Below are 12,500 nucleotides of genomic sequence, written 5' to 3' on the forward strand. Positions count from 1 at the left end.
ATGTGTCCCCTCTTCTTCATGTCTCTTGTTCATCAACATGAGTCCCCTCTTCTCCATGTCTCTTCTACATCAACATGTGTCCCCTCTTCTTCATGTCTCTCCTACATCAACATGTGTCCCCTCTTCTCCATGTCTCTTCTACATCAACATGTGTCCCCTCTTCTTCATGTCTCTTCTACATCAACATGTGTCCCCTCTTCTCCATGTCTCTTCTACATCAACATGTGTCCCCTCTTCTTCATGTCTCTCCTACATCAACATGTGTCCCCTCTTCTTCATGTCTCTCCTACATCAACATGTGTCCCCTCTTCTCCATGTCTCTTCTACATCAACATGTGTCCCCTCTTCTCCATGTCTCTTCTACATCAACATGTGTCCCCTCTTCTTCATGTCTCTCCTACATCAACATGTGTCCCCTCTTCTCCACGTCTCTTCTACATCAACATGTGTCCCCTCTTCTCCATGTCTCTTCTACATCAACATGTGTCCCCTCTTCTTCATGTCTCTTCTACATCAACATGTGTCCCCTCTTCTCCATGTCTCTTCTACATCAACATGTGTCCCCTCTTCTTCATGTCTCTTCTACATCAACATGTGTCCCCTCTTCTCCACGTCTCTTCTACATCAACATGTGTCCCCTCTTCTCCATGTCTCTTCTACATCAACATGTGTCCCCTCTTCTCCATGTCTCTCCTACATCAACATGTGTCCTCTCTTCTTCATGTCTCTTCTACATCAACATGTGTCCCCTCTTCTCCATGTCTCTTCTACATCAACATGTGTCCTCTCTTCCTCATGTCTCTTCTACATCAACATGTGTCCCCTCTTCTTCATGTCTCTTCCACATCAACATGTGTCCCCTCTTCTTCATGTCTCTTCTACATCAACATGTGTCCCCTCTTCTCCATGTCTCTTCTACATCAACATGTGTCCCCCCTTCTCCATGTCTCTTCTACATCAACATGTGTCCCCTCTTCTACATGTCTGTTCTACATCAACATGTGTCCCCTCTTCTTCATGTCTCTTCTACATCCACATGTGTCCCCTCTTCTCCATGTCTCTTCTACATCAACATGTGTCCCCCCTTCTCCATGTCTCTTCTACGTCAACATGTGTCCCCTCTTCTTCATGTCTCTTCTACATCAACATGTGTCCCCTCTTCTTCATGTCTCTTCTACATCAACATGTGTCCCCTCTTCTTCATGTCTCTTCTACATCAACACGTGTCCCCTCTTCTTCATGTCTCTTCTACATCAACACGTGTCCCCTCTGTTTGATCCATTTCTACAAAAACCTGTCTGAAAATGAGCTGATCAGATTTTGGCCACTTTATGATGTCATAACGATGTGTTGTCTTGTGTAACCATTAGCCAATCAGCAACCAAGGTAACCCCCCCCCCCCCCTTATCACCTGAATCTCCTCCTAGAGCACCATTGAGTTCTTTGTAACCAAATGTCTCTCAGAGGGGCGTGGGGAGGGGCTCCTTATTTTCATCTAAAGTAACAGACAGAGAATCAGCACTTTGGAAACAGGGCTGAAACAGAGGGGATTATGGGTAATGCTGCAATGATCTGTTTGGTGTTCCAGCTAATCAGAGACAGGCTCTGGATATATCTGAGACCTGTGATATATGGATGAGAAACAGTATGATAGGGGACCTTTAACATTTCATATCTACAACGCAACCAGAAAATATCTTTAGCGTCTCTCACCAGTCTGTCTGTCTGTCTCTGAATGTGACCCGGTCGTGTCGTGACCACTGTACAGACCCAGGATCTGTTTCTGTATAATGTGATTCAGCTTTTCTGCGTAACACCGCCTCGGGCCATCACTATATTCCCCTCTTTGTGTGATCTGGAAGAATCAGCGAACAGAGCGTGACTTAATGCGCTGAGTGGAGACAGCGCTGAGGGCCAGGCACTCACTGTGGCCAGCAGGAGGACACGTGAACCTGACATGTGGATTTAAAGCTCTCTTTGTCCTCACGATCCTGCTGGGTGCACCTTCCACAAAGTCCCATAATGCATCCCTTTCAGCCGGTGGCTTTTACGGTATATTCAAGACACATCCACTCCAGTATTCAGATACGCTCAAACATTTTATATATTTTCCTTTAGAATGGCAGGAAATTAGTATTCAAATTTTGATTTAATTTTTGGTCCCCCCCCAATGTTGACTCCATTGTTACGGTCTTAGTATATATACCAGACTAGCAAGTGTAGGGTATGTTATGCCTGAGCCCAGGGTTAGCCGAAAAGAGTCCAGGAAGCTTATTTACAAGTTAACAGCGTTTAATAAAAACAGTGTTACTAATTTTAAGCCACATAAATATTGATTTGATTCCTGACACAAGCCAACCGGCAAATAAGACAATTAACAATTACTGACTAAATGAATGACGTTTCTTAACCTGTCTTAAAGAGTGTTTCCAGTTCTCTGTGTTTTTAATTGTTGTTTCAATTTTGCACCATGACATCAAGACGAATTCCTCGAAAGTGTCAACCTGGAAATCAACCTGTTTCCGATTTCTGATTCTTGAGGTTTCACCATCAAACTAGTGCAACAAATTGATATTTTCAAGTTGCATCAATTTATAATAACATGCCAAATGTGAACAATTGGAGACTGCCATTTATTTCTCTAAATGTCTGTTATTCTGAAACCACAAAAGTTTGAAAAATGTCCAATCGTACAAAAAGCCAATTTGTCTGAAAGCCAGTTTTCCCATAATTTCAAAGTCCAATGTTTCAAGCTTTCTGAAGTGGTGCTGGCGTACATTTACCATTCGGGGTTTGGAAGATTAGGCTTTGGCACCAAACCAATCAGTTGTAATTGTGTTCTTAATTGGGGCAAACCTAAAAAATACTTACTTTGAGTCACTTACAAATAAATGCTCTGATTCAGTTTCAATTTGTAGGAGAATTGCGTTTCTCTTACCTGAGTATTTCAAAAGGTGGCTGCTGTGTCTCTAGCTCCTCTCCCTTTGCATTGTTTCGCTTTATTTCAGCCTTTGCTTACACTTCGGCGTGTATTTTAACTTTTTTATTTTTGAATTTGTTTTAATGTTTCTGTCTCATACTGTATATTTATGTTGCGTTGTTGGAGGAGATCGGGTCAGAAGATTTGCATTGCCATTTCTACACCGTAGCTTATGTGCATATGACATCAAAACCTTTGAATCTTGAATCTCTATAACATACCAGCATACAGGAAGTAGTAACACATGACAAGGGAGGTTGTGGCTCAGTGGTTAGTGCGCTGATCTTTGGATCACAGGGGCACTGGTTTGAATCCAGCTGCAGTCAACATGTTGCTGTGTCCCTGAGACACTTCACCCCAAATTGTTCCTGTGGGGATTGCCCACAGTACTGCATGTATGTAATTCGCTTTGGATAGAAGCGTCTAACATGTGACATGTGATGACAGTTTGAACGGATATGTGACGATGATCATAAGTTTACAGCCAAATTACAAAAGGCTTTTTCAATGGAAGACGTTCAGTAGGAAAATTACCACTGGGGGAACAAGTGATATCATTAGTGACACCTGTCAACATGTCCGCTGTGCAGAGACCCGTTGTGTCAGTCATTCAGATAACAGGTCTTCATCAGGAGGTACGTACACTCTCAGAAAGTAAAGTACACACATCCTTTACTCAAGTAGAAGTGCAGATACTGTGTTTAAAAAGTAGAAGTACTGACTAAACTTCTTTACTCAAGTAAAAGTAAAGAGGCTTTGAAATGTACTTCAGTAAAAAGTACCCATAACTAGCAGCTGTTTTAAAGAGTACCTGACCTCCCTTTATATTAATAGAACAATAATGTCATTGTTAGCTAATGAATGTTTCCATGGTGACCAACGGCAACATGACAACGTTTTCATTGGTCCCTCTTCTTTAGAGAAGACCAGGAAATGATGGATACACGGATCGGGTTCAAATCAATAGGCACGCAATGACTCTAAATAATAATGATCACGCCACCAAACACACATTCAGACTAAAGGAACCAGCCTGTTTGGAAAATGAGAGAAGTAGAAAGTACAGGTATTTGAGTTCAACATGTAAGAAGTAGAAAGTACAGGTATTTGAGTTCAACATGTGAGAAGTAGAAAGTACAGGTATTTGTGTTCAACATGTAAGAAGTAGAAAGTACAGGTATTTGAGTTCAACATGTAAGAAGTAGAAAGTACAGGTATTTGAGTTCAACATGTAAGAAGTAGAAAGTACAGGTATTTGTGTTCAACATGGAAGAAGTAGAAAGTACAGGTATTTGAGTTCAACATGTAAGAAGTAGAAAGTACAGGTATTTGTGTTCAACATGTAAGAAGTAGAAAGTACAGGTATTTGTGTTCAACATGTAAGAAGTAGAAAGTACAGGTATTTGAGTTCAACATATAAGAAGTAGAAAGTACTGGTATTTGTGTTCAACATGTAAGAAGTAGAAAGTACAGGTATTTGAGTTCAACATGTAAGAAGTAGAAAGTACAGGTATTTGAGTTCAACATGTAAGAAGTAGAAAGTACAGGTATTTGAGTTCAACATGTAAGAAGTAGAAAGTACAGGTATTTGAGTTCAACATGTAAGAAGTAGAAAGTACAGGTATTTGTGTTCAACATGTAAGAAGTAGAAAGTACAGGTATTTGTGTTCAACATGTAAGAAGTAGAAAGTACAGGTATTTGAGTTCAACATGTAAGAAGTAGAAAGTACAGGTATTTGTGTTCAACATGTAAGAAGTAGAAAGTACAGGTATTTGAGTTCAACATGTAAGAAGTAGAAAGTACAGGTATTTGTGTTCAACATGTAAGAAGTAGAAAGTACAGGTATTTGGGTTCAACATGTAAGAAGTAGAAAGTACAGGTACTCCACGACTTCCCATCCCGCAGGTCTTCATCTGTAACGTCTCAGAGAGTAAAGTTTTAGTTTAACATTTCGAGCTGCTCTGACTGCTCTGCTCCATTCTCATGATTTAAAACGAGGACACTCTGAAGGACGAATAGTTAGAGAGTGCAGCTCCTCCTCCGTCTGTAAAGCTCTGCTGATGGCTTCATTAGCCGCAGTGACCTACGTGCCTCACACGGATAAACTGTATGCAGATGAGGCTCAGGTCACGCTTTCTGCAGCTGCTGCAAAACGCCCAGTATCAATCTCCATAAAGGAGACACCGGTAAGAGCCCCGCCATTCAGCATCTGCTGATAACAGGCACAGTGAGAGCTAACCAGCTGTCCGCACAGGAGAGTCAAATCAAATGGACCTGGGTGAAGCTGCATGTCCAAAAGGGAACAATTGTTTATTTATAGTCTTTTCATTTCTCTTATAGGCAGTGCCATGTCGTTTATGCTGCTGCAACGCAAACATTTTCCAAATTTGGATCAATAAAGTACTTCTTATCTTATCTTTTGTATCACAGGCACCATCGGACAGTTATTTTTAGTTTTGTGTGATGCAACATTTGCCAGAAGAGAAGTGTCAATTTGAATAGATTGCATTTACAGGAATCAGACTTTACATCACAAAGCAGATTCTCACCTCATGACACTTAGGAGTTTGACAGCGTTATCATTTGTGTTTTCGAGTGTCACTCAAATAAATGTTGTGCCGAAAGAGGTGGCAATTACCTTTATATAAATGGGTAATAACCTAGATATCAGCAAGGTGCCATGAGCCTTGAAGCTTTGTACATGTTGTGAAAGTCCCAGATACTTTGGGAAATCAAACGTTGTTATTGTGAGTTCATAACTTCATGTGGTGTCTGTTCTAAAACCTGCTTGTGTTTCAACAAATGTTCTGCTCTCAAACTGCTTTTGTGCCGGAAAGGTGGCAATTACCTAAATATAAATGGGTATATCAGCAAGGTGCCATGAGCCTTGAAGCTTTGTACATGTTGTGAGAGTCCCAGTGTCTGTAGGAAACCAAACGTTGTTATATCTGGGTTCATAAAATCATCTGTTTTGCTGTTCTAGAAAACCTGCTGGTGTAACAACAAATGTTCTGAACTCTGAAATGAAAGAAGGTGGAGAACGCTGCTCCGTCCTCTCTTCTCAGTCCCTGTTGGACATTTCTCTCTAGATGTATTTATGTGTTTTGTGAGCTCTTGTATCTTAACTTGAAATCTGCCATGACTTACCTGTCCACTAGAGGCCACCACTGAGTTCAAATGTTTTTCAGTGTATTTAAGTTGAGGGGACACGTGTGTAAAGGGTCCTCTTATCTGTGTCCCATGGAGGGAAGCCTATCAAAAGGAAATACAAGTTTGGATCAAATGGAAAGCACAATAGCAAAAACACTTTTTGTATTTTTATAATATGTTACATCGTTGGAGGAGCTCGGGTCAGAAGATTTTCATTGCCATTTCTACACTGTAGCTTATTTAATTGAATAAACGATTTTATGTTCAAGCCTTTTCACTTTCTCGCCTGAATGCTAAAAGTAACGCTAGTTCTGCCAACACTTGGATATAATCTGCAGGTTTCTGAGGGATGCGTTTTAAAACATCCCGAAGGACTTGTTTGGAGTTAGAACCGATTCTCCCTGTTTTACTTTCATAAGGATATTGGTGACCTCAAATAAATACTGTGTCTGAACGAGCGCGTGGAAAGCAGAGGGCGAGACACTGTTTAGTGGAAGACGGTGTTACAAAATCACAAAATGAAATAAGTACATTAGACAGAAAAGACTTGAACTCAGTGACCGACTGATTTGTGAATAAAAAGTTAAATTGGCAACATTGAGACATTTTAGTCTCTTAAAGGCTTCCAAATGATTATGAAAAATATTCAGATTCATGGCTGGAAGTGCATTTAAAATCATGATGTAATATTTAGTGAAAGTAGATGCAGGTGAAATGAAACACACACACACACACACACACACACACACACACACACACACACACACACACACACACTGAAGACGGTCTGCAGCGAGGCTCTCTGTCTCATGAATAATTCAGAGCAGATGAATTGAATTAGGACTCTGCTTGTTGTACTAAGTGTGTGTGGGCCGGGTCAATGGGTCGGACTATTTATTCTGCAAGACTCCTCAAACAGACAGAGGCAAGAAGAAAGGAAGAACCAGCAAGAACCGGTGCATTTCAGCACGTATAGAAATAAAAAATATATATATACTGTAATCTCCACATAACAACACCACGTCCATGATCTATATACAACGTATACAAATACAAATAACACATGTATATAAGTTACATTTTCACCATTGCCTGGAAAAGTTAGATGCCGCCTATCACAGTGCCCTGAGATTTGTTACTGACTGGAAAGCACTAACTCATCACTGCACCCTGTATGCCAGGGCAGGTCTGCCTTCACTAACTGTACGGAGGCTCAGTCACTGGTGGTACATGTTCATCTATAAAGCCATGTTGGATAACCTACCTTTTTATATTTGCTCTCTGATCTCTCGACGAATTGAAAGTACGTATTGCCTGAGATCTCTTGATGTTGTTTTATTAAATGTGCCAAGTGCTAGGACTGTCTTAGGGAAGAAAGCTTTTAGTTGTGCAGCTCCACTAACCTGGAACAGCCTGCAAACATGTTTCAAACTGAGCACTTTGGTTCCCCTGCATCATTTTGAAACTGGGCTGGGTGACATGCTGCTTGCTTGATGCTCATGGTACCTGTCACTGTGAATAGAGTTTGTAAACTGTACCTGTACATTATGTTGTATGTCATCCTTATTGTTTTTATTGTTATATGTTACATGTAACTAATGTCCTGTAGGTCACCATTGAAAAAGAGATCTTTTGATCTCAAGGGGCTTTCACCTGGTTAAATAAAGGCTACAAACAAACAAACTGCAATTATATAAAAATCAATGATGCAAGTGTCCTCTTCCCAGCTTCAGACAGTGTGTGTGTCCCAAAAGAAATGGCTTACAGTATTTAAATGTTTTTTGTCCTGGTATTAGCTTGAAGAACCATTTGAAGTTTAAAGTGTTGTTTGTTTGTGTGTGTGTGTGTGTGTGTGTGTGTGTGTGTGTGTGTGTGTGTGTGTGTCTCATCTCTTTAAACCCACTTGGTAAAATAAAGAGCTCTGTTCACCAGAGACTCGTCAGCTCGACGCTCTGATCAAAGTTAAGAGTCGACCGTTTTCCGTTTTATTGACTGCAGTTTTTCCAAATACTTAATTATACTCAAGGAAGCGAAAGTGTGTGTGTTCTGTGTGTGTGTGTGTGTGTGTGTGTGTGTGTGTGTGTGTGTGTGTGTGTGTGTGTGTGTGTGTGTGTGTGTGTGTGTGTTTGTGTGTGTGTGTGTGTGTGTGTGTGTGTGTGTGTGTGTGTGTGTGTGTGTGTGTGTGTGTGTGTGTGTGTGTGTGTGTGTGTGTGTGTGTGTTTGCAGTCGGGGGTTATGAAGGAGGGAGCAGAGACTCAGAGCCAAATGGGAGCTTCCTCTGTGCCTCGGGGCAACTGTTGACTGTGGCGGAAAAATATTGGACTCTCAGAAATAGCTGACGTTTCAGTGTGTCTTCAGCGTGCGCACACACACACACACACACACACACACACACACACACACACACACATACACACACACACACACATACACACACACACACACACACACACACACACACACTCTATTTTCCCCTCATAAGCTTGCGGGCAAATGAGGATTGTTCTTATGTCATACAGAGTTTCTTTCTTTCTTTCTGAACAAAAATGCAGAATCACAGACATATGAAAACATACATGAACATGCAGACACACACACACACACACACACACACACACACACACACACACACACACACACACACACACACACACACACACACACACACACACACACACGCTGTTGTCCCTTAGGAGAACATAGTATTGACATTAATCTATTCCCATGAGATGTTTTATCTGCCTTCCCTTACGGTAATATTTCTAAAACATTGGGAATTAAAGCATTACAATGTTAGTAAAAAAGGAAAAAGAGGCGGACTGTTGGTGCATTGCGATAAGTAACTGTAATCCAGTACATCTCAGCAACTGCAGTTGTAACAGACTATGATAACACATCTTGTGTAAGTGTATTTCTCCACGTAGCTGTATGAAGCTAACAGAGTGCATGCACACTTATGGATCCTATGTTTCTCTAAGGTTTGTTTATTGTCCACCTGACACACATAAACACAGTGTGTGTACTGTAAGTGTGTGAATGTGCCCGAGGGCCGAGGCTGAATGTTACCACAGGGAAATCATTCTCCTTCCTTTACACTGCAACACACGTCAGTATCGTATATATACAAAGGGAATTCAATCCACTAACACATATTTCACATGCATAATGGACTTCTTAACCACACACACCCACACGCCTCTAACACCCTGCAACCCGGTGAAAACAGAGATGATAATCTGTCTTTCCCTCTTTATTGTCTCTCTCTCTCTCACACACACACACACACACACACACACACACACACACACACACACACACACACACACACACACACACACACACACGCGGGGTATCAGGTGTATTGGATGTTATCCATCTGTGTAGTAGGTTGCCAGGCGGAGGAAACAAATGAACACAATGACTAATCCTGACAGCAACCACGTGTTACGCAAGAAGCCGCTTCCTTTATCCTTTACGTTCGTCCAATTAGGGATGTCCGATTCTTTCCTCCGCATTTCCCTCTCCATTCTTTCTTTCTTTTCATGTTTTCTCTTCTGCACCTATACCAGCATTGCTGCTGCTGCTGTTGTCATTTTGTTCTTTCCAGAAAAGCCACATCTCTCTGATCATACGATTAACATCACAGAGGGTTGAGGTTAGAAAGACAAGACCTAACTTTAGTTCTTTTTTAGGCCCGTTTCTGTATTGTAAAAAAAGATGTCATTAGTTTTACCAAAATAACTTGATTTAATTGTATTTAAAATAACATTTCCAAAGAAATAAATCCTTCAGAATCTGCCTATTCAGTTTCGGTTTGATTGTGAAGGGTTAAATGAAAGAAGCTCTTCTCTGTGAGGTGAAGACAGGAGCTGTTGGACGTCCAGCTATGTATTCACAGAGTAGAAACTGAACGAGAGAGTAATGTCAAATGACAGTACCATTGACTAATCATATCTTCCCTCTAAATGGGTGGGTTTTATTCAGGTTTTATTATCGCGGACTTTATGACAAGTTCCGCCCGCTGTGAAGCTTTTCTTGTTACCATAACAACAACAACTTCCTGTCAACAGCGTAAACACACCTTCAAAATAAAAGCATGCCAAATTACACTGAAGACATACAACTGCAACGAAAGTAACAAACATAATGCAATATCCTTTTCAATTTCAAAGAACACAAATAGGGTCATTTACAGGTGTTGTTTTGTGTGGTAGGGGGTCGCTTTCATTGATGCGTTTTGCACCCCGGGCCGTTGTTTTGACATTCTGCTGAAGTATACGCTGTGACTTAATAAGTCAGGGAAGGGGTGGGGTCAGAGGGCCTAGGTATAAAAGTCACGGCTCGCCACTGTCAATGGGACTCTCTTTAAAGTAGATACACTACATACTACATACTGATATACACCTGAACATCAGCAGGAGAGGACTCTTTAAAGTAGAGACACTACATACTGATATACACCTGAACATCAGCAGGAGAGGACTCTTTAAAGTAGAGACAATACATACCGATATACACCTGAACATCAGCAGGAGAGGACTCTTTAAAGTAGAGACACTACATACTGATATACACCTGAACATCAGCAGGAGAGGACTCTTTAAAGTAGAGCCACTACATACTGATATACACCTGAACATCATTAGGAGAGGACTCTTTAAAGTAGAGACACTACATACTGATATACACCTGAACATCAGCAGGAGAGGACTCTTTAAAGTAGAGACACTACATACTGATATACACCTGCACAGCCGCAGGAGAGGACTCTTTAAAATAGAGACACTACATACTGATATACACCTGAACATCAGCAGGAGAGGACTCTTTAAAGTAGAGACACTATATACTGATATACAGCAGAACATCAGCAGGAGAGGACTCTTTAAAGTAGAGACACTACATACTGATACACCTGAACATCAGCAGGAGAGGACTCTTTAAAGTAGAGACACTACACTACATACTGATATACACCTGAACATCAGCAGGAGAGGACTCTTTAAAGTAGAGACACTACATACTGATATACACCGGAACATCAGCAGGAGAGGACTCTTTAAAGTAGAGACAATACATACTGATATACACCTGAACATCAGCAGGAGAGGACTCTTTAAAGTAGAGACACTACATACTGATATACACCTGAACATCAGCAGGAGAGGACTCTTTAAAGTAGAGACACTACATACCGATATACACCTGAACATCAGCAGGAGAGGACTCTTTAAAGTAGAGATACTACATACTGATATACACCTGCACAGCCGCAGGAGAGGACTCTTTAAAGTAGAGACACTACATACTAATATACACCTGAACATCAGCAGGAGAGGACTCTTTAAAGTAGAGACACTATATACTGATATACAGCAGAACATCAGCAGGAGAGGACTCTTTAAAGTAGAGACACTACATACTGATACACCTGAACATCAGCAGGAGAGGACTCTTTAAAGTAGAGACACTACAGTACATACTGATATACACCTTAACATCAGCAGGAGAGGACTCTTTAAAGTAGAGACACTACATACTGATATACACCTGAACATCTGCAGGAGAGGACTCTTTAAAGTAGAGACACTATACTGATATACACCTGAACATCAGGACTCTTTAAAGGCCTTCAGCAACAAACCCTGGAGGTAGCATCAAGTGAAAGCAGACAGAGAAACATTGAGGGCCAACAGACTGAGTCAAGAGAATTTCAGTGACACTTTTTACATTATTTAGTTTGAAGCATTTGGTTTTGTGCATGTCTTGAAGTGAAGCGTCCCATATTACTCACTTAATAATACTCAAGTGCATAACCTTTGAATATCATAGCTTCCCTCTTCTCATCATTCTGTGTAACATTTCTGCTTTTTAGCCCTGAATTATTCACATGAACTCTGCATATCGTATCAAGGAATATTTTAGTGCCATACATAATTAATAATTTCTGTGTTTAACTAAAGTTCCTAATTGTGTTATGTACACACAGCAGATGGGAACAGCGGAGCAGGAGCTGCATTAAAAGAGACGGAGACGTCCAACTCTTAACTTTAATTGGATTCCTCCTGATCTGCGGTCATCAACGCACCGCGGGCTAATCGCTAGAGGAATCACTCACTCAAGTCCTTGTAGTTTGAGTGGTTTCAAACACATGTCAATTTTAAGAAAATACGAGACCAAGAAACACTTATCCCCTGAAGGTAGGACATATGCAGAAATATTTAAATGTACAGCCAGATAGCCTACTAATATGTTGCACATCTTTATGCTTGGAAACATTTATGCTATCTCACTAAATAATGGTTAGCAGTGCTAGCAGCATATAGCCTCTAGCCATATTTTGTAATAAGATACGGACATACAGAATAC

This window comes from Notothenia rossii, assembly GCF_949606895.1.
Source record: "Notothenia rossii genome assembly, chromosome: 3".
Taxonomy (NCBI): domain Eukaryota; kingdom Metazoa; phylum Chordata; class Actinopteri; order Perciformes; family Nototheniidae; genus Notothenia; species Notothenia rossii.